Consider the following 24,731-nt stretch of genomic DNA (forward strand, 5'->3'; position numbering starts at 1 on the left):
TAGATGAGGTATTCATTTGGCTATTTTTCTCATTCACAATAGATTTTTCACAAGTTTCTTTTCCATAATTTTTTCTTGTCCACTTGTTCTATTGCCAACAGGCTAAAACATGAACAAATAGCAAACTTCAAGGAAAAAAAACAACAAAGCAGTCAATCAGACCTATTCTGACAGCTTTTTATTTTTGACTCATGTTCTTTTTTTATTTTTAAGGATTAAATTTAATGGGATGACCTTGGTCAATAGGAATACATAAGTTTAAGGTAAATATCTCTATCACATTTGAACTGTTAATTGCATTGTGCCCTATCTCATCTTGCCATTTTCTTCATTTATTTAATCATCTTTTGTGCTCTAAGGGGATGTGGAGCTTAGGTTACAGCATTCCCATCCTCCCCCATATTACAATTATTTATGTACTTGGCTACATTATATACTGCTCACAAAAATTAGGGGATATTTCAAAATGATTATAAAGTGATAAAATAGCCTCTAATTTTTGTGAGCAGTGTATATTCTTTAAGGGCATCTTTCTATTCCAAACAGAGGTTGAATATAAAAGACATAGAGTTATTTAAAGTTTAATTAAAAAACAAAACTTTCGACACAACTTGAACAAGCCTGCAAGTCACACACAGAAACAATGGGAAGACAGAGGAACTAAAACCATATGAATCAACAAGAAAAATCCCCAGAAAAAGATCTAGATCAGTGGTCCCCAAGCCCCGGGCCGCAGACCAGTACCGGTCTGTGGGCCATTTGGTACTGGTCCGCAGAGAAAGAATATATAACTTACATTATTTCCATTTTATTTAAATTTAAGTCTGAACGATGATTTATTTTTTAAAAATGAACAGATTCCCTCTGTTACATCTGTCTAAGACTCACTCTTGACGCTTGTCTCAGTCACGTGATACATTTATTCGTCCCACCCTAAAGGCCAGTCCATGAAAATATTTTCTAACATTAAACCAGTCCATGGCCCAAAAAAAGTTGGGGACCACTGATCTACATGAAATGGAAATAATCAAATTACCAGATGCAGAGTTTTAAATAATGATTGTTAGGATGCTTAAGGATCTCAAAGCTACAATAGATGGACTTAATGAGAACCTAAATAAAAAAGTTGTAAGCATCAAAAAGGACACCAAAATCATAAAAATAACCAGATAGAAATGACAAACACAATATCAGAAATGAAGACTACATTAGAAGGAATTAAAAGCAGGCTGGATGAAGCAGAGGATTGAATCAGCGATTTAGAGGACAAGATAAGCAAAAGCACGGAAGCAGAACAGCAAAAAGAAAAGAGGATCAAAAAGTCTGAGGAAACTCTAAGAGAGTTCTGTGACAACATGAAGAGAAACAATATCGGCCTGACCTGTGGTGGTGCAGTGGATAAAGCGTCGACCTGGAATGCTGAGGTCACCGGTTCAAAACCCTGGGCTTGCCTGGTCAAGGCACATATGGGAGTTGATGCTTCCTACTCCTCCCCCTGTTCTCTCTCTATCTCTTGCTGTCTCTCTCTCTCCCCTCTCTCTCTAATAAAAATGAATAAATAAAATCTAAAAAAGTAAATAAATAAAATAAAAAAAGAGAAACAATATCCCCATCATATGGGTTCCTGAAGGAGAAGAGAAAGTACAAGGGATAGAGAATCTGATTTAAGAAATTATAGCTGAAAATTTCCCTAAATTGATGCAGGAAAGAGTCACACAAGAAGCAATGAGAACCCCATTAAAAAGAGAACCCAAAGAGACCTACACCAAGACATATCATAATCAAAATACCAAAGCTAAGAGATAAAGAAAGTATACTAAAAGCTGCAAGAGGAAAGCAATCCATCACCTACAAAGGAGCCCCCATAAGGATGACATCCAACTTCTCAACAGAAACACTAGAAGTCAGAAGGAAATGGTAAGAAATATTCAAAGTAATGCAGAACAAGAACCTACAGTTAAGACTTCTTTATCCAGCAAGGCTATCATTTAAAATTAAGGACAAATAATAAGCTTCGAAGACAAAAAAAAAACCTCAAGGAATTCATCACAACCAAACCAATGCTGCAAGAAATGTTAAGGGGCTTACCTGCTATAGACAGAACAAAGTGGGAAAAAACGCTAACAAAAGAGAAATGTAGATTTTAAAAAAATGGCAATAAACAACTACATATCAATAATAACCTTAAATGTAAATGGATTAAATGCTCCAATCAAAAAACATAGGGTAGCTGCATGGTTAAGAAAACAGGACCCGCCTGACCAGGTGGTGGCGCAGTGGATAGAGCGTCGGACTGGGATGCGAAAGGACCCAGGTTCGAGACCCTGAGGTCGCCAGCTTGAGCACGGGTTCATCTGGCTTGAGCAAAGAGCTCACCAGCTTAGACCCAAGGTCGCTGGTTCCAGCAGGGGGTTACTCGGTCTGCTGAAGGCCCGTGGTCAAGGCACATGTGAGAAAGCAATCAATGAACAACTAAGAAGTCGCAATGCGCAATGAGAAACTGATGATTGATGCTTCTCATCTCTCTCCGTTCCTGTCTGTCTGTCCCTGTCTATCTCTCTCTGCCTCTGTAAAAAAAAAAAAAAAAAGAAAACAGGACCCATACATATGCTGTCTACAGGAAACCCACCGCAAAACAAAAGATACACACAAACTGAAAGTAAAAGGATAGAAAAAAATATTTCAGGCAAATGGAAATGAAAAGAAAGCTGGGGTAGCAATACTTATATCTGAAAATATAGACTTTAAAACACAGGCTAAATAAAGGGATAAAAAAGGTCACTACATAATGATAAAGGGAGCAATCAACAGGATAGCAATTTAACTATGCACCTAAGCACCTAAATATATAAAGCAGACTTTGATGGACATAAAGGGTGATATCAACAGAAATATTGTAATACTAGGGGATTTCAATACCCCACTAACAGCACTGGATAGATCCTCAAGAAAGAAAATTAACAAAGAAATAGCAGAATTAAGGGACACACAAGATCAACTGGATTTAATGAATATCTTCAGAACCTTTCACCCTAAAGCAGCAGAATATACATTCTTTTCTAGTGCACATAGTACATTCTCTAGGATAGACCACATGTTATGGCATAAAATGAGTCTCAACAAATTTAAGAAATCGTATCAAGCATCTTCTCTGACCACAACAGCATGAAACTCGAAATCAACTACAATAGAAAAACTAAAAAATACTCAAACACTTGGAAACTAAACAGCACGTTATTAAATAATGGATGGGTAGCCTGACCTGTGGTGGCGCAGTGGATAAAGCGTCGACCTGGAAATGCTGAGGTCGCCGGTTCAAAACCCTGGGCTTGCCTGGTCAAGGCACATATGGGAGTTGATGCTTCCAGCTCCTCCCCCCTTCTCTCTCTCTGTCTGTCTCTCCTCTCTCTCCCTCTCTGTCTCTCTCCTCTCTAAAAATGAATAAATAAAATAAAATAAAAAAAAAGAACATTTAAAAAAAATAAAATAAAATAAATAAATAATGGATGGGTCAACAATGAGATCAAAGATGAAATCAAAAAGTTCCTGGAAACAAATGAAAATGCCCATACAACAACTCAAAATTTATGGGACACAGCAAAAGCAGTCCTGAGAGGGAAGCTGATAGTGTTACAGACATACCTTAAGAAGCTAGAAAAAGCTTAAATAAACAACTTAACCCTGCAACAAAAATAACTAGAAAAAGAACAGCAAATAAAGTCCAGAGGAAGTAAGAAGGAAGGAAATAATAATGATCAGAGCAGAAATAAATGACATAGAGGCTAAAAAAAAATACAGAGGATCAATGAAACCAAGAGACGGTTCTTTGAAAGGGTAAACAAGATCGATGAACCTTTTACCAGACTCATCAAGAAAAAAAGAGACAGGACTCAAATAAATAAAATTAGAAATGAGAGTGGAGAAGTAACAACTGACACAGCAGAAATACAAAGAATTGTAAGAAAATACTATGAAGAACTGTATGCCAAAAAATTAGACAACCTAAGTGAAAAGGACAAATTCCTTGAAAAATATAATCTTTCAAAAATTAATCTGGAAGAATCAGAAAACCTAAACAGACTGATTACAACAAATGAGATTGAAACAGTTATCAAAAAACTCCCAAGAAACAAAAGCCCTGGGCCAGATGGCTTTATAGGCGAATTCTACTAAATATTCAAAGAAGAACGAACTCCTATCCTTCTCAAGCTATTTCAAAAAATTCAAGAGGAGGGAAGACTCCCAAGCTCCTTTCATGAGGCAAGAATAATTGATTCCAAAACCAGGCAAAGACAACACAAAGAAAGAAAACTATAGGTCACGATCCCTGATGAATTTGGATGCTAAAATTCTCAACAAAATATTAGCAAACCGGATCCAGCAATACATGAAAAAAATCATACATCATGATCAACTGGGATTTATTCTGGGGAGGCAAGGCTGGCACAATATTCACAAAACAATCAATGTGATTCATCACATAAACAAAAGGAAGGAGAAAAACCACATGATAATATCAATAGATGCAGGAAAAGCATTTTATAAAATTCAGCACCCATTTATGATCAAAACTCTCAGCAAAGTGGGAATACAGGGAACATACCTCAACATGATAAAAAGCCAACATCATACTCAATGGACAAAAGTTAAAAGCAATCCCCTTAAGATCAGGAACAAGGCAGGGGTGCCCCTTTCATCACTCTTATTCAACGTAGTCCTGGAAGTCCTAGCCACAGAAATCAGACAAGAAGAAGAAATAAAAGGCACCCAAATTGGAAAAGAAGAAGTAAAACTATCATTATTTGCTGATGATATAATACTGTACATAGAAAACTCTAAAATCTCAGTCAAAAAACTACTGGACCTGATAAGTCCAGTAAGGTGGCAAGATATAAAATTAATACTCAGAAATCAGAGGCATTTTTAAACACTAACAATGAACTGTCTGAAAGAGAAATTAAGAAAACAATTCCCTTCACTATTGCAACAAAAAAAATAAAGTACCTTGGAGTAAGTTTAACCAAGGAGGTTAAAGACTTGTGCTCAGAAAATTATAAAACATTGAGAAAAGAAATCAAGGAAGATACAAACAAGTGGAAGGATTTACCGTGATCATGGTTAGGAATAATAAACATCATTAAAATGTCTATATTACCCAATGTAATTTATAAATTCAATGAAATTCCTATTAAAATACCAATGACATACTTCAAAGATATAGAACAAATATTCCAAAAATTCATATGGAACCAAAAAAGAACACGAATAGCCTCAGTAATCTTGAAAAAGAAGAATAAAGTGGGAGGGTATCACCCTTCCTGATATCAAGTTATACTACAAGGCCACTGTACTCAGAACAGCTTGGTACTGGCATAACAACAGGCATATAGATCAGTGGAACAGAACAGAGAACCCAGAAATAAACCCGCACCGTTATGAACAATTGATATTTGACAAAGGAAGTAAAAGCATACAATGGAATAGAGACAGTCTCTTTAACAAATGGTGTTGGGAAAATTGTACAGCTACCTGCAAAAAAATAAAACTAGACCATCAACTTACACCATACACAGAAAAAAACTCAAAATGGATAAAAGATTTATATGTAAATCGTGAAACCATAATCACCTTGGAAGAAAACATAGGCAGTAAGCTCTCTGACATCTATTGCAGCAATACATTTGCTGATTTATCTCCACAAGTGAAATAAAGGACAGGATGAACAAATGGGACTATATGAAGGTAAAAAGCTTTTGCACAGCTAAAGACAATGTGAACAAAATAAAAAGACAAACCACACAATTATTGTAGAAACCACATATTCTACAATAAATCTGATAGGTAGGCCCTGGCCGGTTGGCTCAGTGGTAGAGCGTCGGCCTGGTGAGCAGGAGTCCGGGGTTCAATCCCCGGCCTGGGCACACAGGAGAAGCACCCATCTGCTTCTCCACCTCTCCCCCTCTCCTTCCTCTCTGTCTCTCTCTTTCCCTCCCGCAGCCAAGGCTCTATTGGAGCAGAGATGGCCCAGGTGCTGAGGATGGCTCTGTGGCCTCTGGCTCAGGCACTAGAATGGCTCTAGTTGCAACAGAGTGACACCCCAGATGGACAGAGCATCGCTCCCTGGTGGGCGTGCTGGGTGGATCCCAGTCGGGCGCATGCGGGAGTCTGTCTGACTGCCTCCCTGTTTCCGACTTCAGAAAAATACAAAAAATACAAAATAAAAATAAATAAATAAATAAATCTGATAGGGAGTTGATAAACAAAATTTATAAAGAACTTGTAAAATTCAATACCAGGAAAGTAAACCCAATCAAAAAATGGGCAAAAGAACTGAATAGACACTTCTCCAAAGAGGATATATACAGATGGCCAATAGGCAGATAAAAAAATGTTTAACATCACTAATCATTAGAGAAACGCAAATTAAAAGCAAAATGAGATACCACCTCACACCTGTCAGAATGGCGCTCATCAACAAAACAACACAGAGTAAGTGCTGGCGAGGATGTGGAGAAAAGGGAACCCTCCTGCACTGCTGGTGGGAATGCAGACTGGTGCAGCCACTTGGGAAAACAGTATGGAGATTCCTCAAAAAATTTAAAATGGAACTGCCTTTTGATCCAGCTATCCCACTTTTAGGAATATATCCTAAGAATACCAAATCACTGATTCAAAACAAGAAATGCACCCCATGTTTACTGCAGCATTGTTTACAATAGCCAAGATTTGGCAACAGCCCAAGTGTCCATCAGTGGATGAGTGGATTAAAAAGCAGTGGGGGCCCTGGTCAGTTGGCTCAGCGGTAGAGCGTCGGCCTGGCGTGCGGGGGACCCGGGTTCGATTCCTGGCCAGGGCACATAGGAGAAGCACCCATTTGCTTCTCCACACCCCCCTCCTTCCTCTCTGTCTCTCTCTTCCCCTCCCGCAGCCAAGGCTCCATTGGAGCAAAGATGGCCCAGGCGCTGGGGATGGCTCCTTGGCCTCTGCCCCAGGCGCTAGAGTGGCTCTGGTCGCAGCAGAGCGACGCCCCGGAGGGGCAGAGCATCGGCCCCTGGTGGGCAGAGCATAGCCCCTGGTGGGCGTGCTGGGTGGATCCCGGTTGGGCGCATGCGGGAGTCTGTCTGACTGTCTCTCCCGTTTCCAGCTTCAGAAAAATACAAAAAAAAAAAAAAAAAAAAGCAGTGGGCCTGACCAGGCGGTGGCGCAGTGGATAGAGTGTTGGACTGGGATGCGGAGGACCCAGATTCGAGACCCCGAGGTCGCCAGCTTGAGTGCGGGCTCATCTGGTTTGAGCCAGCTCACCAGCTTGAGCCCAAGGCCGCTGGCTCAAGCAAGGGGTTACTCGGTCTGCTGAAGGTGTCGCAACCAAAAACTAATGATTAATGCTTCTCATCTCTCTCCATTCCTGTCTTTCCCTACCTATCCTTCTCTCTGACTCTCTGTCTCTGTAAAAAAAAACAACCAAAAAAAACAACAGTAGTACACATACACAATGGAATACTACACGGCTGTAAAAAGGAAGTAAATCTTACCTTTTCTGACAACATGGATGGACCTGGAGACTATTATGCTAAGTGAAATAAGCCAGGCAGAGAAAGAAAAATATCATATGACCTCACTCATATGAGGAATTTAATGAACAATGTAAACTAAGAAACAGAATAGAGGTAGAGGTGGGATCAAAGGGACCAGAGGGAAAGCGGTCAGAGGGAAAGGGGAGGAGAGGATGAAATCATAGAAGGGAAAGAGATCAGTGAAATTATATATACATAACACAGTGTCATAGAGATCAGGACAGCAAATCCTGAAGGGAAGGAGGAAGGGTGTTGGAGGGAGGGGTCAAAGGGGGTATCAAGGGGAATACAGGGGCAGGGGGGAGGGAGATATATTTGGTGGGACACTTGAATCTATATAAGCATAATAAATTTAAAAAGAAAAAAAGAATACATCTGAAACAAAGAAAATCGATCACAGGCCTGACCTGTGGTGGCGCAGTGGATAAAGCGTCGACCTGGAACACTGAGGTCGCCGGTTCGAAACCCCGGGCTTGCCTGGTCAAGGCACATATGGGAGTTGATGCTTCCTGCTCCTCCCCCTTTCTCTCTCTCTCCTCTCTATAATGAATAAATAAAATCTTAAAAAAAAAAAAAAAAAAAAGAGGCCTGACCTGTGGTGGCGCAGTGGATAGAGCGTCGACCTGGAAATGCTGAGGTCGCCGGTTCAAAACCCTGGGCTTGCCTGGTCAAGGCACATATGGGAGTTGATGCTTCCAGCTCCTCCCCCCTGTCTCTCTCTCTCTCTCTCTCTCTCTCTCTCTCCTCTCTAAAATGAATAAATAAAATAAAAATTAAAAAAAAAAAATTTACCTTATAAAAAAAAAAAAAAAAAAAGAAAGAAAATCGATCACAGAGGAAATACAGTGTGTCCGTAAAGTCATGGTGCACTTTTGACCGGTCACAGAAAAGCAACAAAAGATGATAGAAAGCCCTGGCCGGTTAGCTCAGTGGTAGAGTGTCGGCCTGATGTGCAGGAGTCCTGGATTCGATTCCCAGCCAGGGCACACAGTAGAAGCGCCCATCTGCTTCTCCACCCCTCCCCCTCTCCTTCCTCTCTGTCTCTCTCTTCCCCTCCCACAGCCAAGGCTCCATTGGAGCAAAGTTGGCCCGGGCGCTGAGGATGGCTCCATGGCATCTGCCTCAGGCGCTAGAATGGTCCAGGTTGCAATGGAGCAACGCCCCAGATGGGCAGAGCATTGCCCCCTGGTGGGTATGCCGGTGGATCCTCGTCGGGCGCATGCGGGAGTCTGCCTCCCATTTCCAACTTCAGAAAAATACAAAAAAAAAAATGATAGAAATGTGAAATCACCAAATAAAAGGAAAACTCTCCCAGTTTCATACCTATTCAGTGCAGTTCGATGTGGGCTCACGCACAGATTTTTTAGGGCTCCTTAGGTAGCTATCCCGTATAGCCTCTACAGACTCGTCACTGACTGATGGCCTACCAGAACAGGGTTTCTCCACCAAACTGCCAGTTTCCTTCAACTGCTTATCCTACCAAGTAATGTTATTCCTATGTGGTGGCGCTTCGTTATAAACCCGCCAATATTCACATTGCACTTTGGTCACAGATTTGAATTTAGCAAGCCACAGAACACACTGAACTTTCCTCTGTACTGTCCACATCTCGACTGGCATGGCCGTGGGCTGCTCCGCTGTATACACAGTGTTATGTCATCATCTGCGCATGCGCACATGCTGCCACATCATCCTACAGAAACTGGGAGGGTTTTCCTTTTATTTGGTGCAGATTTCACATTTCTATCGTCTTTTGTTGCTTTCCTGTGAACGGTCAAAAGTGCACCATGACTTTACGGACACACTGTAGGTCTGAGGTGCACAGTATTTCTTATAAAGCTGAAAAATAAAATCAATTAAAAAAATAGTCTCTTGGCCCTGGCCGGTTGGCTCAGCGGTAGAGCGTCGGCCTGGCGTGCGGGGGACCGGGTTCGATTCCCGGCCAGGGCACACAGGAGAAGCGCCCATTTGCTTCTCCACCCCCCCCTTCCTCTCTGTCTCTCTCTTCCTCTCCCGCAGCCAACGCTCCGCTCCGTTGGAGCAAAGATGGCCCGGGCACTGGGAATGGCTCCTTGGCCTCTGCCCCAGGCGCTAGAGTGGCTCTGGTTGCCGCAGAGCGACGCCCCAGAGGGGCAGAGCATCGCCCCCTGGTGGGCAGAGCATTGCCCCTGGTGGGCATGCCGGGTGGATCCCGGTCGGGCGCATGCGGGAGTCTGTCTGACTGTCTCTCCCCGTTTCCAGCTTCAGAAAAATACCAAAAAAAAAAAAAATATATATATATATATATATATATAGTCTCTTATTGAATTATGAAAATAAGTTAGTAAAATACCCTCAGTCAAAAAACAGTGTAAAGCACCTGTTTTTAATTCCTTTTTTGCATCTTGCAGGCAAATACTTTGAAGCTAAGAACATGAAATAAATTATTTTACATAGAAAAAAAAAGAAATTCTTGACAAAATATTTTGCTTTTCTTTTTCATCCTATGTCTTCAAAATCCTGTGTATTATACATGTATGACATCCCTCACTAACTTCAGTACTACATTGCCTCAGAAATACTTTATTTGTATTTCATAACATCTGTGGTTGGAAAAGATGTAGAAGCCCGACTTCTATCCAATAAACTTAAAAGTTTCCAATAACTTAATAATAAACAATACTGTGATTAGGATGACAAACCATCCCTATACCCATCCTCTCTCCCTTCTTCCCCCTTTCTCTTACGAACATATCATAAGCTTTCTGTAAAAATTCTATAAGATTAAACTATAATTAATAGCACAAACCCAAAGCAACATCAAAATGTGGGAAAATGGATTCTAAAAATAATGCAGTCTCAATACAATTCACCTAGAGCAGGGGTCTCAAACTCGCGGCCCGCCGAACAATTTTGTGCGGCCCGCAGACTAATCCACGAAGTTCAAAATATTTTGGATAAAATTAAGTAAGCCTAGGGGCCTACTTGTATTTTTCATTTCTCTAGCATCCTAGCTAGATATTAGCTTAGTTAACAGCAGTTGTGATGCGAACTACAGTTTCTAGTTGTTTTGTGACACTGAGTAAACTGCATGTACGATTGTGCTTGTTGTACTGATTTTTTTTTGTTTTCAACTGCAGTGAGAAGTGTTGCGTAACAGTTGCCTTTTGTAGACCTAGTGCGGCCCGCCAAACGGCTGTGATCTTGCTCTGCGGCCCACATGCTGAGTTGAGTTTGAGACCCCTGACCTAGAGTATTATGACAACTTCCAAACTTTCTTCCCTTTCTAATTCTATCTCTAGATATTGCCAAAAGTAAACTCTAATTAATCACTATTTAGCTCAGACAACTTTAGTGACAAAATACTGTCAAAACTCCTGGGCCCTAAATGGCCTTCCACGATCTTAATCCATGCATATTTCCAACTTTATCTACCACTATTCCCCTTAAAACACACAAAAAAAGATTTGTTCTGTCTATATTTTCTTTCCTACATCTTCCCAGTCCTAACTAATACTAGTAATCTTTTTCACACAGGAAATCTGAAGAAGCCATTCTACTGGCAACTTATATAGTAGCAATAGATACTAATGATAGTCACACCCTATCAGGAAGGAGAGGTCATTTATATTAATTCATTATCCAAAGGACTAAATACCATTTCCCACCAATGAGGACTTAAATTCTCCCTCCCAGGAACTTTTATTAGTATTTAACCAGTATATCAGTATATTATTAGAATACAATGTAGAAAGTTACATTGTTTTACACTCAACAGATGTGCAATACTTGTTAAATAAAAGAATAAATGAAGAACTAAGTTTGGTGAAACACATTTTTTGGTTTAGTGATAACTTAGCTATAAGCATGACCAGTCACTTCTCTATCTCCTTCTTGAATCTACTGTCTGAATTATATCATAACTAATTCATATCTTGTGTTTCCAAAAGGTTTATGGAAGAAAGATATTCTACTTTATGACCAGTAGGACAAACACAACATTCTTTCTCAAACATACTGCTAATACTGCCAAACTAGTTAAGAGCTGTGGTTAAAGAAATGAGAATCAACAGCAATTATATTATGTCCCTGGATAGCAAAATGATAACTATGAGTTCTGTAGAGTTGCACTATATTATTCTCTGGTTCAATAATTTAGAACCATATACATATTTTTTTTTACCTAATTTTTAAAGTACTATGGCTTTTTAAACTTAAATGCTTGAAAACAACTATGCACTACTTATGAATCATTATAAACACACCACTACCCAAATTATTTCATCACAAACAATAATGAAAGCACGATGACTCTTATTAACAAGAGGAAAATAGGAAGGGAAGCCAATGACAGCACTGGCTTGACTCATGTCTGCTGGAGAACAACTGGTACTGAATGGTACAAGCAACTCCAGTGTGACAGACCAAGCACATGACTGGGAAGGTAACAGAGGATACCAAGGAAAAAAGGGGAGCTATAAACAATCCGTCCTCTGAAGGGGAAGGAGGTAGAAGGATGGGCAGGGATCTGCTGAAATCTACTCTAAAAGCAATACTCAATTAAAAACATACCAGACTCCAGGTTTTGAGCCAGTTCAAACTACTTACAACTGAGAGGTCTTCATCAAGTTACTTGACCTCTCCAGCTCTTTGAGCTGTAAAAATTATAATAATAGTAGCCACCATTTAGTGAACACCAATTCAATGCTAGGCACTGGACATATGGTATATCTTTTAATTCTCATAATTAATCTACGAAGCAGAGATTGTTTTCCTCACTTTGCAAAAAAGCACACCCCATGTCCTTTCTATCTATGCACTGACTGCTTCCCAGTGGGATAATATTACCTACTTGGCAGAGTTGTCATGGGAGCTAGAAGCAAAACACTTAGCACAGGAACTAGTACCTGCCACATAGTAGGAGCTCAGGAAAACATTATTGTACAAATGACTTGAATTAAGTGATTCAACTGAACAGTAATAAAAACCCACGAACAAGTTTTCCCTCAAAATGTCTACCATGAAAGTGGATTTTCATTAGCAGTACATCTAGAGAACCCAATGCTCCAACTTATAACTCTTTGAAATACCAGAGTATTATCCATTCTGTGTCAAAAATAACAACACAAGAGAGAGAGAGAGAGAGAGAGTGTGTTTCTGTTTTAGTTGAGGATCAAAACATAAAATCCAAGAAAACAAAATGATATGAAAGTGATGTCTGACTGAATCTGAACACCCAATATTAAATATTTTACTTTCAAAAGGATCTCAAGCCTCAAGGGAGCAGGTGCTAATGAACAAATCTAACTTACCAAAAATAATTCCCAGAAGCATCTGTTACCCTGAAGTACTAAGAAAACAATTTCCCAGACTTGACAACAAATTGCCAAAATCTTAGTGAATTTTGCCAACAACATTCTGCTGAGAGGAAAAAGGAATCCTTCTGATTCTGGAAGAAAATGCTACTTTCCACCTTAGCCACAAAATAAGATCTTTTTTTTTTTTCATTATTATTTTTACCACTATGTAAATACTGAAAATATGCATGAAGAAATCACAAGTAACTTTCTATTTGAAGAAAATTTAAAATACTAAAGCCCACATCCTTGTCTTTAATTCTAACAAGCTCAAGAAAATCCATGAGAATGGCTTTTTAAGTCAATAATAAAAATCAAATTACCAAAGTTTTAAAGGGAAGAGCGAAACAAGTCAGCATAAAAGAAGCCTCCAACAAGTTGAGACAGTAGTTAAAACCGCAGCAGCATCTAAGTTTGAAATGTTGCTGTTAAAGGCAAACACTTCCCAAAGACTTACCAGTTCCGTAAATTCCTGTCTACCTAGTTTTACCACAAGAAAAATACTTACTTAAAATCACACTTAACCTCCAGCAAAAGGCCTCCAGCAATCACGAGGGGGCATTCCTGGGGCAAGGGATACGGGAATGGGGTGGGACAAGGGAAGGGCTCAAGTTGTGCCGAGGGAAGGGTTGGAGGGAGGAGGCAACTGCAGCCATCAACAATGGGAAACTGTGGATCTAAGCTGCGTAGAGGTTTCCCAGAGAACAGGGAAACAGGGAAAGAGCAATTCTTTTCACTACCTACTCAACACTGACAGCTCTCGATAAAACTAAAAAGGTGGAGCCCCGATTAAATGCAAACAAAGTAAACTTTAAAAACTAGCCAAAAGTAACTTAAAAGGACATAGCACAAATTTCATAGAGATTTAACAAAAACAATTAGGAGGCTGTTTCCTCCAGAGGCATTCCTGATGACAAAGGTCAGCAATATAACAATAAGGCTTGCAGGGTGGCAGCTGCTTCCAAAAGCAGGGCCAGCAGTAAAAACAGTCCTTTGCACCAGAGTCAAAAGGAGCACTAAAAGACACTTTCCTAGGGCTTTGGTGAATAATTAAAACAATGTCATTATTTGAATCCTTAAGTTAGGATTCCAAGACTGTCAGGACTTAAATAATTTTAATAGGCAAAATTCCTCCAACTCTTTTAAACAATACATACTCTTACAGAAAAATATTGTGCACAAATTAAAAAAAGAAAAGAAATATATTGTGTAAACTGAGTTGTTTGGTTCAAAAATGAATTTAAAATGCATGGGATTGCAAATGTTCCCAACTCCAAAGGTTGGTGAAAAGATCTCCACCCTTCTATCAGGGAAGAGGCCAAGTTATATCCCGGGAACAAACAGCAGGCAGGGTCCTGTCCCCAAACATGTCATCAGTCAGCCTAGTAGAACTTACATCTGTAGGCAGCGCACAAAAGCCCCAGGGATCAATATAAGGTTGGTGGGCAATGGGGAAAGGTCATGTGAGAAACCAGACCCAGGAACTTTGGCTAGAACTGCCCACATCCATTCGCGCCAAAAGAAACTTCCCAGGAGTCCTTGGGAAAAGAGCGGCCCTCTGTCAGCCAGTGAAATTTCACCACGTCATATTAACTCGACCACCCTAGATGAGACCCTTTAAATATCCCCCACGCGGGTCACCCCATGTGACTTCCCTAGGTTCTGTCCTCAGGACCAAGGAACCTCGTCAGGCGGGATGCGCTCTATACTCAATAAAGTTTTCGCTTATCCACACTTTGTGGCTACACCCTTCCTTCTTCCTCGGCAGGGAAAAATACCTTACATTTGGTGCTGAAACCTGGGAGGAGTTGAAGTCCGCAAGGACTGCTCCTCTTCCCTTCCCCTCTGAGAAACAACCAGGACCTCCGACCTTCCACCCACTTCGGCACTCGGTGCAGTAAGTCCCCTGCCTCTAACCTCCCCTCAGTTCTTTCCCCGAGACTCCCGTCCGAAACCACAGCTGCATCAGGGACTTCTTCCGTTCCATTCCAAGTGCGTGTGTGCCTGTGAAGACGTCCCAAGCATATCCACTTTACTTACCCGTCTGGTAGCCAGAGCTTGAGTTGCAGGACGCCAATACTCAACTCTGACCACTCCGAGAACTGAGAATGGCCGTGGGGGCACAGGAATCTAAACCTAATTCAAAAACACTCCTGGAGTTGCCTTATCTGGAATCTCTCCCTCCCTAAAGAAGAAGAAACTGTTCTTCTTCTCCACTGTGGCCAGGCCACAGAACCCACCAGATAACCAGACCAGGTGACCTCCTGAAAGGACTTTTGATTTTAACATCCTCAACAATTTAACTATCGCCAAAAGAACTGGGAACTGGTTGGAGATCCCTTACATTCAGGACCTCTAGTATTTGCGCTCCCGTCCTAATCTCTGTGCCGCCTGTTCTACCACGCAGGCCCTTTTTGGCCAGAGAAACCTCATGTAAACCCTCCACTCGATCTTTCTTCCTTCACCCAACCCCCAATTCTCTCCCCCTCCTGCCTGACCCCTGGGGGTACCCCTCTCTCAGGACCCCTCTCTGGTCTTTCTGTGGACCTCTTCACTTGTGTCTCTTCCCTCCAAGAGCCCCCTCTGCTCCCTTCGCAGGATCCTGTTGCTCATTCACCTGCAAATAGCATTCTCTCTTTCTCCTTCCCTCCTGGCCAGGGGCCCCTCCCTTCTCCACTGTGTTCTTAAGCCCCTCCTTCGTCAGGCCATTCTCAGCCTGCCATTGGCCCTTACACCAGTTTGCAGGATGCCCAACCCCAGTTTTCTTGCAGGAAGTTCTGGCCCTGTCCTGCCTCTGGCTCCAGTGTTTCCTACCAGATCTGGGTGTCCGGCTCCCCAGGAGTCCACCTCCTTTTATTCTCAAGCCCAAACCCCTATCTGGGACCTGTGAACATGGCATTTAAAGTTTTTAATGGTCACTGCTAGTAGGAACAGGCCAAGGCTGCTCACCAGGCCCATATACAGTAGAAGGTAACACTCCAAACCCAGGCTCTTGTGGCAGCCCTAAGGCCGGCAGAGCAACAGGGGCAAGGCACAGGAAGTGCCCAACCCAAGTCCAAGCCACAAAGAGGAATCCCCACCAGGAGCTTCCTTTAAATATGGCAAGCAGGGTCACTGGTCTCGGCAGGGCACCTGCCCGCAGCTGCCCACTGAGCCCTGCCCTGACTACAAGCAGCCCGGTCACTGGCAGAGCAATTGCCCCTTTTGGGCAACAGGCTTTTCCTCAGTGCCTCTATGTGGAGGACAAGCCACCCAAATGGGAGGCCAAGCCAGCCAGGCAGGCCTACCACTTGAACTAGTAGACCTCATGGACGACTGACGTGGCCTGGACTCAGAAACCTACATCACCCTCACCAAACCACGAGTAATGCTATACATAACGAGTAAGTCCATCTCATTTCTTGTGGACATGGGGGCTGCCTTCTCTGTTTTGCCATCATACTCTGGACCTCTAAGTCCCTCACAGGTCTCGGTTATGGGAGTGGATGGGACCCCTTCTTTTCCTCTTCATATGCCACTCCTAACATGCAGTTTTGCCTCAAGCTTGCCTCCATGCAGGACCGCTGGCAGTCGGAACCACTGGGCCCTACCCATCTCCGGCTCACCAAACGGCTGGACCCTGCAGATCTTCCTATTGCTCCTCTTTTTTTTTTAAATCCTTACAAGAACACATCTGTGAAGTTTCTCAAGTCACGGTCAAACAGATATTCCTCCCGACTCCCCTCAAAACCACCACCTTACAACCTCCCATACCCATGATGCCCCTAACCAGCAGGAAGTAGCCAGACAAATAACGGTGCCCCTATTTAACACAAAAGGTCGGAATGTAAGGTTGGTGGGCAATGGGGAAAGGTCATGTGAGAAACCAGACCCGGGAACTTTGGCTAGAACTGCCCACATCCATTCGCACCAAAAGAAACTTCCCAGGAGTCCTTGGGAAAAGAGCAGCCCTCTGTCAGCCAGTGAAATTTCACCACGTCATATTAACTCAACCACCCTAGATGAGACCCTTTAAATATCCCCCACGCGGGTCACCCCACGCGACTTCCCTAGCCTCTGTTCTTGGGATCAGGGAACCTCGTCAGGTGGGATGTGCTCTGTACTCAATAAAGCTTTTGCTGGCCCTGGCCGGTTGGCTCAGCGGTAGAGCGTCGGCCTAGCGTGCGGAGGACCCGGGTTCGATTCCCGGCCAGGGCACATAGGAGAAGCGCCCGTTTGCTTCTCCACCCCTCCGCCGCGCTTTCCTCTCTGTCTCTCTCTTCCCCTCCCGCAGCCAAGGCTCCATTGGAGCAAAGATGGCCCGGGCGCTGGGCATGGCTCTGTGGCCTCTGCCTCAGGCGCTAGAGTGGCTCTGGTCGCAATATGGCGACACCCAGGATGGGCAGAGCATCGCCCCCTGGGGGGCAGAGCACCGCCCCTGGTGGGCGTGCCGGGTGGATCCCGGTCGAGCGCATGCGGGAGTCTGTCTGACTGTCTCTCCCTGTTTCCAGCTTCAGAAAAATGAAAGAAAAAAAAAAAAAGCTTTTGCTTATCCACACTTCGTGGCTACACTCTTCCTTCTTCCTCGATGGGGAAAAATACCTTACAATCAATACACACTCTTCAATGTATTACTCCCAGTTATAAAACAGAAAACAGTTTTATTGAAAGGAGTTGTTTTATAAGCATATTAATGAAAAAAAAAACTCATCAGCAGAATCCTTGCTAAATATGAAGGTCTGCTGTATTTCTATAGGTTAAGAAAAATATATAGGAGTTTATTTTTTTTAAGACTTAATTAAGAGTTATTGGAAATTCAACAGATGCAGGCAGTGCCCAAAATTAATTAAGCTCTTAGATTTTAACAATATACTAAACTAAAGTAGTCCTTTGGCAACAGGGAAAATACTAAAAAGAATTTTTTTAGAGGAAACAAGAGCCCTGGCCAGCTAACTCAGAGCATTGTCCCAATAAACCAAGGTATGGGTTCAATCTCTGGTCATGCACATACAAGAATCAACCAATAAGTGCATAAATAAGTGGAGCAACAAATCAATGTCTCTCTCACTCTCTCTAAAATCAATCAATAAAAAAAATATATTATTCATTTTCTTTTACTAACATTAGCATTCTCTCTCTCTTTTCCAGAGCATGTCTGCACCTTTCTTCCCTCTTTCGTCTCTCAAGGCGCATATCTCTCCCTCTCTCCTAATCTCCAAGAGCCCTTCCATTGCCTATATAACTCATTTCCTGAGACCAATTCTTCTATGCTTCACGTCTACCTCTGTGATTTTCTTCTTTTTTTTTCTCTTAAGTGAGAAGTGTGGAAACAGAGAGACAGATTCCTGCACACACGTCAATCAGGATCTACCCAGCAAGCCCCCTATGGGGCTATGCTCTGCACATCTGTGGCCATTGCTCCATTGCTCGGCAACCAAACTATTTTAGTGCCTGAGGTGAGGCCATGGAGCCAGCCTCAGCGCCCAGAGCCAACTTGCTCCAACTGAGCTAGCTGAGCCATGGCTGTGGGAGGGAAAGAGAGAGAGATAAGGAGAAAGAGGAGGAGGGGTGAAAAGCAGACGGTCACTTCTCCTGTGTGCCCTGACCAGAAATCGAACCATGGGACATCCACACACTGGGCAGATGCTCTACCACTGAGCCAACCAGCCAGGGCCCCTCTGTGACTTTCTAAATAAACTTTCTCTTTATAGTTTGAGTCTTGACCTGAATGTTTTCTCAGCCAAAACTCAAATACCAAAATGCTGAACTGAGGTCTAACACCTGGTGCCACTCTGCCATCAACAGTTATGCTTCAGAAAGGTCTGGAAAAGGTAGTTACTGACATTCCAAGGGTAAGTTATCTTAGCACAAAAACAATGGACAGGGCTCATGTAAGGTAAAGAGTAACTTTTTCTAAAGAAGCTATATACCTGGGACTTGACTATCCACCATGACCTGCCCCGTTCAATCCCTAGTCAGGGCACATACAGGAACAGATCGACATTCCTCTCTCTTTCTCTCTCTAAAATCAATAAATAGAAATTAAGAAGAAAAAAAAAACACAACCATATACACTGCATCAAAAAAGAATACTTAGAAATAAATTTAACCAAGGATTTAAAAGACCTCTATTTGGAAATTATAGGACACTAAAGAAATAAATTAAAGAAGATACAAAAAAGTGGAAGTACATACCATGTCATGAATAGGAAGAATTAATATCATTAAAATATCCATACTACCCAAAGCAATCAACAGATTCGACACAATTCCTGTGAAGATATCAATGGTAGTATTTCACAGAACTAGATCAAATATCACAAAAATGTATATAGAACCATAAAAAAACCCACATAGATACAGCAATCCTGAGAAAAAACAAAGATGGAGGACTCATGTTACCTTATATCAAACTATTCACAAAGCCATAGTAATCAAAACAGCATGGTACTGACATAAAAATAGACGTATAATCAATGAAACATAATAGAGAGCCCAGAAGTAAACCTATGCCTTTACAGTCAATTAATATTTGACAAAGGAGTCTGACCTGTGGTGGCGCAGTGGATAAAGCGTCAACCTGGAAACACTGAGGTTGCCGGTTCAAAACCCTGGCTTACCTGGTCAAGGCACATATGGGAGTTGATGCTTCCTGCTCCTCCCCCTTCTCTCTCTCTATCTCTCCCCCTCCTCTCTAAAATAAGTTTAAAAAAAAATTTTTTTTTTAAATATTTGACAAAGGAGGCACAAACAGTCAATGGGGTAAAGATAGTCTATTCAATATATGGTGTTGAAAAAATTGAATAGGTACATGCAAAAGAAAAATGAAACTAAACCACCAACTTACACCAAACACATGAATAAACAAAATAAATAAAACACTCAAATGGTAGTCATGCAACCATAAATATCACAGAAGAAAACACAGGTAGTAGAATCTCAGACATCTCTTGTAGCAACATTTTTGCTGATACATTTTCTCGGGTAAGTAAAACAAAGGAAAAATTAAACAAATGAAAATACATCAAACTAAAAAGCTTTTGCACAGCAAAGGAAACCATCAACAAAATGACAAGACAACCCACTCAATGGGAGAACATATATGTTAATACATCTGATAGGGGTTACTAACACTTGCCTGACCAGGCTATGGCACAATAGATGGAGTGTCAGACTGGGGTGCAAAGGACCCAGGTTTGAAACCCCAAGGTTGCCAGCTTGAGTGCAGGCTCATCTGGCTTGAGTACGGGCTCACCAGCTTGAGCACTGGGTCACTGGCTTGAAGCCCAAGGGCGCTGGCTTGAGCCTGAGGTCACTGGCTTGAGCAAGGGGTCACTCGCTCTGCTGTAGTCCCCCAGTCAAGGCAAATATGAGAAAGCAATCAATGAACAACTAAGGAGCCACAATGAAGAATTGATGCTTCTCATCTCTCTCCCTTCCTGTCTGTCTGTCCCTATCTGTCCTTCTCTCTCTCTCTCTCTCTCTCTCTCTCTCTCTCTCTCACACACACACACACACACACACACACACACACACAAAGAATTCATAAAATTCAACACCCAGCAAGATAATCCAATCTAAAAATGGGCAAAAGACCTGAATAGACACTTCTCCAAAGAGGAAAATCAAGCCTAACCTGTGGTGGCACAGTGGATAAAGCATCAACCTGGAATGCTGAGGTTGCCAGTTCAAAACCCTGAGCTTGTCTGGTCAAGGCACATATGGGAGTTGATGCTTACTGTTCCTTCCCCTTTCTCTCTCTCCTTCTTTCTCCTCTCTAAAATAAATAAATAAAATCTTTTTTAAAATTGTTTAAAAAAAAGAAGAAAAACAGATGGCCAACAGGCATATGAAAAAATGCTCAATGTCCCTAATCATCAAAGAAATGCATATTAAAACCACAATGAGATATCACCTGTCAGAACGGCTATCCTCAGTAAATCAGCAAACAAATGCTGGCGAGGGTGTGGAGAAAAAGGAACCCTTATGCAGACTGGTGCAGCTACTGTGGAAAGTAGTATGGGGTTACGTTAAAAATTTAAAAATAGAACTGCTTTATGACCCAGCAATTCCACTTCTGGGAATTTATCTGAAACACTAATTCAAAAGAATATGTGCACCCCCATGTTCATTACAGCATTATTTACAATAGCCAATATCTTAAAACAGCCAAGTGTCCATCAGCATATGAGTGAATAAATAAGCTGTGGTACATTTACATAATGGAATACCATACAGCCATAAAAAAGGAAATCTCTCCTTTTACAACAGCATGGATGGACCTGGAGAGCATTATGCTAAGTGAAATAAGTCAGTTAGAGAAAGATAAATACCATAAGATTTTACTTATATGTGGAATCCAATGAACACAATAAACTGATGAATAAAATTGAAACAGAGGCATGAACACATGGAACAGATGGAAAGCTATCAGAGGGGTGGGTGGGTGGTAAGGAAACTGGATGAAGATGAAGGGATTAACCAAAAAACATAAATAAATGAAGACAGATAAAGACAACAGGGTGTCAATAGCCAGATAGAAAGGGGGGATTGAAATGAGGGCAAAGGGGGGTAAAGGGCAATAGAGGGAGGAGGTTTTTGCTTGGGGTGGAGGGTGCATAATGCAGGGTGTAGGTGGTGTTGTATCAAGTTGTACACTTGAAACCTGTATGGCTTGGCAAACTGTTATCCCAATAAATTAAAAATAAATTAATTTTTAAAATCCTAGAAGAAGACGTAGGCAGTAAAATCTCAGATATTTCACATAGCAATATTATTTCTAATGTATCACCTTGGTCAGCAAAACAAAGAAAAATAAACAAATGGGACTACATCAAACTAAAAATCTTTGCACAGCAAAGGAAACCATCAATAAAATGAAAATACAACCCACTGAATGGGAGAACATATTCCTAATGATATATCTTATAAGGGGTTAATATCCAAAATTTATAAAGAATTTATAAAACTTTTCTGACCAGGCAGTGGCACAGTGGATAGAGCATCAGCCTGAGACACTGAGGATCCAGGTTTGAAACCCCAAGGTCAATGGCTTGAGTGTGGAGTTGCCAGCTTGAGTGTGGGACCATAGACATGACTCCATGTAGCTGACGAGCCCAAAGGTTGCTGGCTTGAAGCCCAAGGTCTTTTGCTTGAGCAAGGGGTCACTGGCTCATCTAGAGCCTTCTGGTCAAGGCACATATGAGAAAGTAATCAATGAACAACTAAGGTGCCACAACTATGAGTTGTGTTTCATCTCTCTTCCTTCCTGTCTGCACACCTCCCCACTGAAAAAATTAAAATTCAGCCCTGGCCTGTTGGCACAGTGGTAGAACATCAGCTCAGTGTGTGGATGTCCTGGGTTTGAGTCCCAGTCAGGGCACACAGAAAAAGCGACCATCTGCTTCTCCACCTCTCCCCCCTTTCTCTCTCTCTCTCTTTCTCTCTCTCTCTTCTCTTCCCACAGCCATGGCCCAATTGGTTCAAGCGTGTTGGTCCTGGCTGCTGAGGATAGCTCCATGGGACCTCTGCCTTAGGCCCTAAAAATGGCTCCATTGCAAGCATGGCCCCAGATGGGCAGAGCATTGGCCCGATGGGGTGTGCTGGGTGAATCCCGGTTGGGCGCATGTGGGAGTCTGTCTCTCTCTCTCCTCTCTTGGAAAAGAAGAAAAAAGAATTTCTAAAACTCAACACCAAAAATAAATAAATAAATAAATAATCTAATTAAAAATGGTCAAAGGCCCTGGCTGGTTGACTCAGTGGACAGAGCATTGGCCTAGCATATGGACATCCCAGGTTCGATTTCCAGCCAGGGCACACAGGAGAAGCAGCCATCTGCCTCTCTCGACCCCCTTTCCCCCTTCTCTCCCTCTTTCCCTCCTGTAGCCAGTGGCTCAATTTCAAGCATTGGCTGGGCACTGAGGATAGCTTGGCTGATTTGAACATTTGTCCCAGATGGGGGTTGCCCAGTGGATCCCAGTCAGGGTGCATGTGGAAGTCTATCTCTCTATCTTCCCTCCCTCACTTAAAAAAAAAAAAAGAGCCAAGGATTTTAATAGACATTTCTCAAAAAAGAACATACAGATAGCCAACAGACATATGAAAAATGCTCAATTTTACTAATCATCAGAGAAATGCAAAGTAAAACCACAAGTGAGATAGCACGTTACACTTGTCAGAATGGCTATCCTCAATAAATCAGCAAACAATAAGTGCTGGTGACTATGTGGAGAAAAGAGGACCCTTGTGCACCAATGGTGGGATACAGATCAGTACAGCCATTGTGGAAAGCAGTATGGGATTACCTTAAAATTTTTAAAATAGGACTGTTTTATGACCCAGCAATTCCACTTCTGGGAATTTATCTGAAGAAATCCAAAATACTAATTCAAAAGAATATATGCATCCCTATGTTTACCGCAGCATTACTTAAAATAGCCAAGATTTTATTTGGATAAATCCCAAGAGAATTATGCTGAATGATAAAGCCAATCTCAAGAGGTTACTCATCCTTGATTCCATTTATATACATTTGCAAAATGACAAAATTATAGAGATGGAAAATAGACTAATAATTGCCAGGGGTTAGAAATGGAGTAGAAGAGGGAAGAGAGAAACATAGAACTAGAACTATAAAGGGGTAACACAGGGATCCTTGTCATGATGGAATAGTTCTTAATCTTGATTGTGGTGTTGGTCACAAAAATCTACATGAGTTATACTTACCCAGAACTATACACAGATACAAAGACATAAATGCAAATGAATACATATAAAACTGGTGAACTCTGAATAAGGTCTGAGGATTGTACCAATAGCAATTTACTGGTTTTGATATTCTTTTTTTTTTTTTTTTTTTACAGAGACAGAACGAGAGTCAGAAAGAGGGATACATAGGGACAGACAGACAGGAACGAAGAGAGATGAGAAGTATCAATCATCAGGTTTTCGTTGCGACACCTTAGTTGCTCATTGATTGCTTTCTCATATGTGCCTTGACCTTGGGCCTTCAGCAGACCGAGTAACCCCTTCCTCAAGTCAGTGACCTTGGGTCCAAGCTGGTGAGCTTTTTGCTCACATCAGATGAGCCCCGGCTCAAGCTGGTGAGCTTGGGATCTCGAACCTGGGTGTTCTGCATCCCAGTATGACGCTTTATCCACTGCACCACTGCCTGGTCAGGCTGGTTTTGATATTCTATCGTATAATAGTTATCTAAGGCAGTAGTCCCCAACCATTTTTGGGCCACAGACTGGTTTAATGTCAGAAAATATTTTCACAGACTGGCCTTTAGGGTGGGATGGATAAATGCACAAAATAAAATTATGCGACCGGTGTAAAAACTGTGGTATTTTTAAATATAATTGTCGAACTTACGAGACAAGCGTCAAGAGTGAGTCTTAGATGGATATAACAGAGGGAATCTGGTCATTTTAAAAAAATAAAACATCGTTCAGACTTAAATATAAATAAAACGGAAATAATGTAAGTTATTTATTCTTTCTCTGCAGACCGGTACCAAATGGCCCACGGACTGGTACCGGTCCCGGGGGTTGGGGACCACAGATCTAAGGTATTATCATTGGGGAAAAATGAGTGACAGGTATATGGAACCTCTGTATACTATTCTGTAACATTCTGTGAATCAATATTTATTTTTAAATTAAAATAATAATGATAATAAAAACACAAAGTAGGCCCTGGCCGGTTGGCTCAGCGGTAGAGCGTCGGCCTGGCGTGCAGGGGTCCCGGGTTCGATTCCCGGCCAGGGCACACAGTAGAAGCGCCCATTTGCTTCTCCACCTACCCCCCCCCTTCCTCTCTGTCTCTCTCTTCCCCTCCCGCA

The 24,731-nt window shown here is 41.9% G+C and overlaps 1 protein-coding gene across 14 annotated transcripts in view; it reads right to left on the reverse strand.

Moving 5' to 3' along the window:
• The window catches only part of USP54 (ubiquitin specific peptidase 54), a 149,244-nt gene that overhangs the window by 87,729 nt on the left and 36,784 nt on the right, over positions 1 to 24,731 (reverse strand). For 11 of the 14 annotated variants that reach the window (XM_066244244.1, XM_066244242.1, XM_066244239.1 and 8 more), the window contains exon 1: positions 13,419 to 13,564. The exons of 2 other annotated variants lie outside the window; for them this stretch is intronic. The gene's annotated coding sequence lies outside the window, so the exon portion shown is untranslated. Of the gene's footprint in view, positions 1 to 13,418; positions 13,565 to 14,950; positions 15,539 to 24,731 lie in introns of those variants that run through there. One more of the 14 variants, XM_066244234.1, reaches the window with a different exon arrangement.

Source organism: Saccopteryx bilineata, chromosome 9 (assembly GCF_036850765.1).
Source record: "Saccopteryx bilineata isolate mSacBil1 chromosome 9, mSacBil1_pri_phased_curated, whole genome shotgun sequence".
Classification (NCBI taxonomy): Eukaryota; Metazoa; Chordata; class Mammalia; order Chiroptera; family Emballonuridae; genus Saccopteryx; species Saccopteryx bilineata.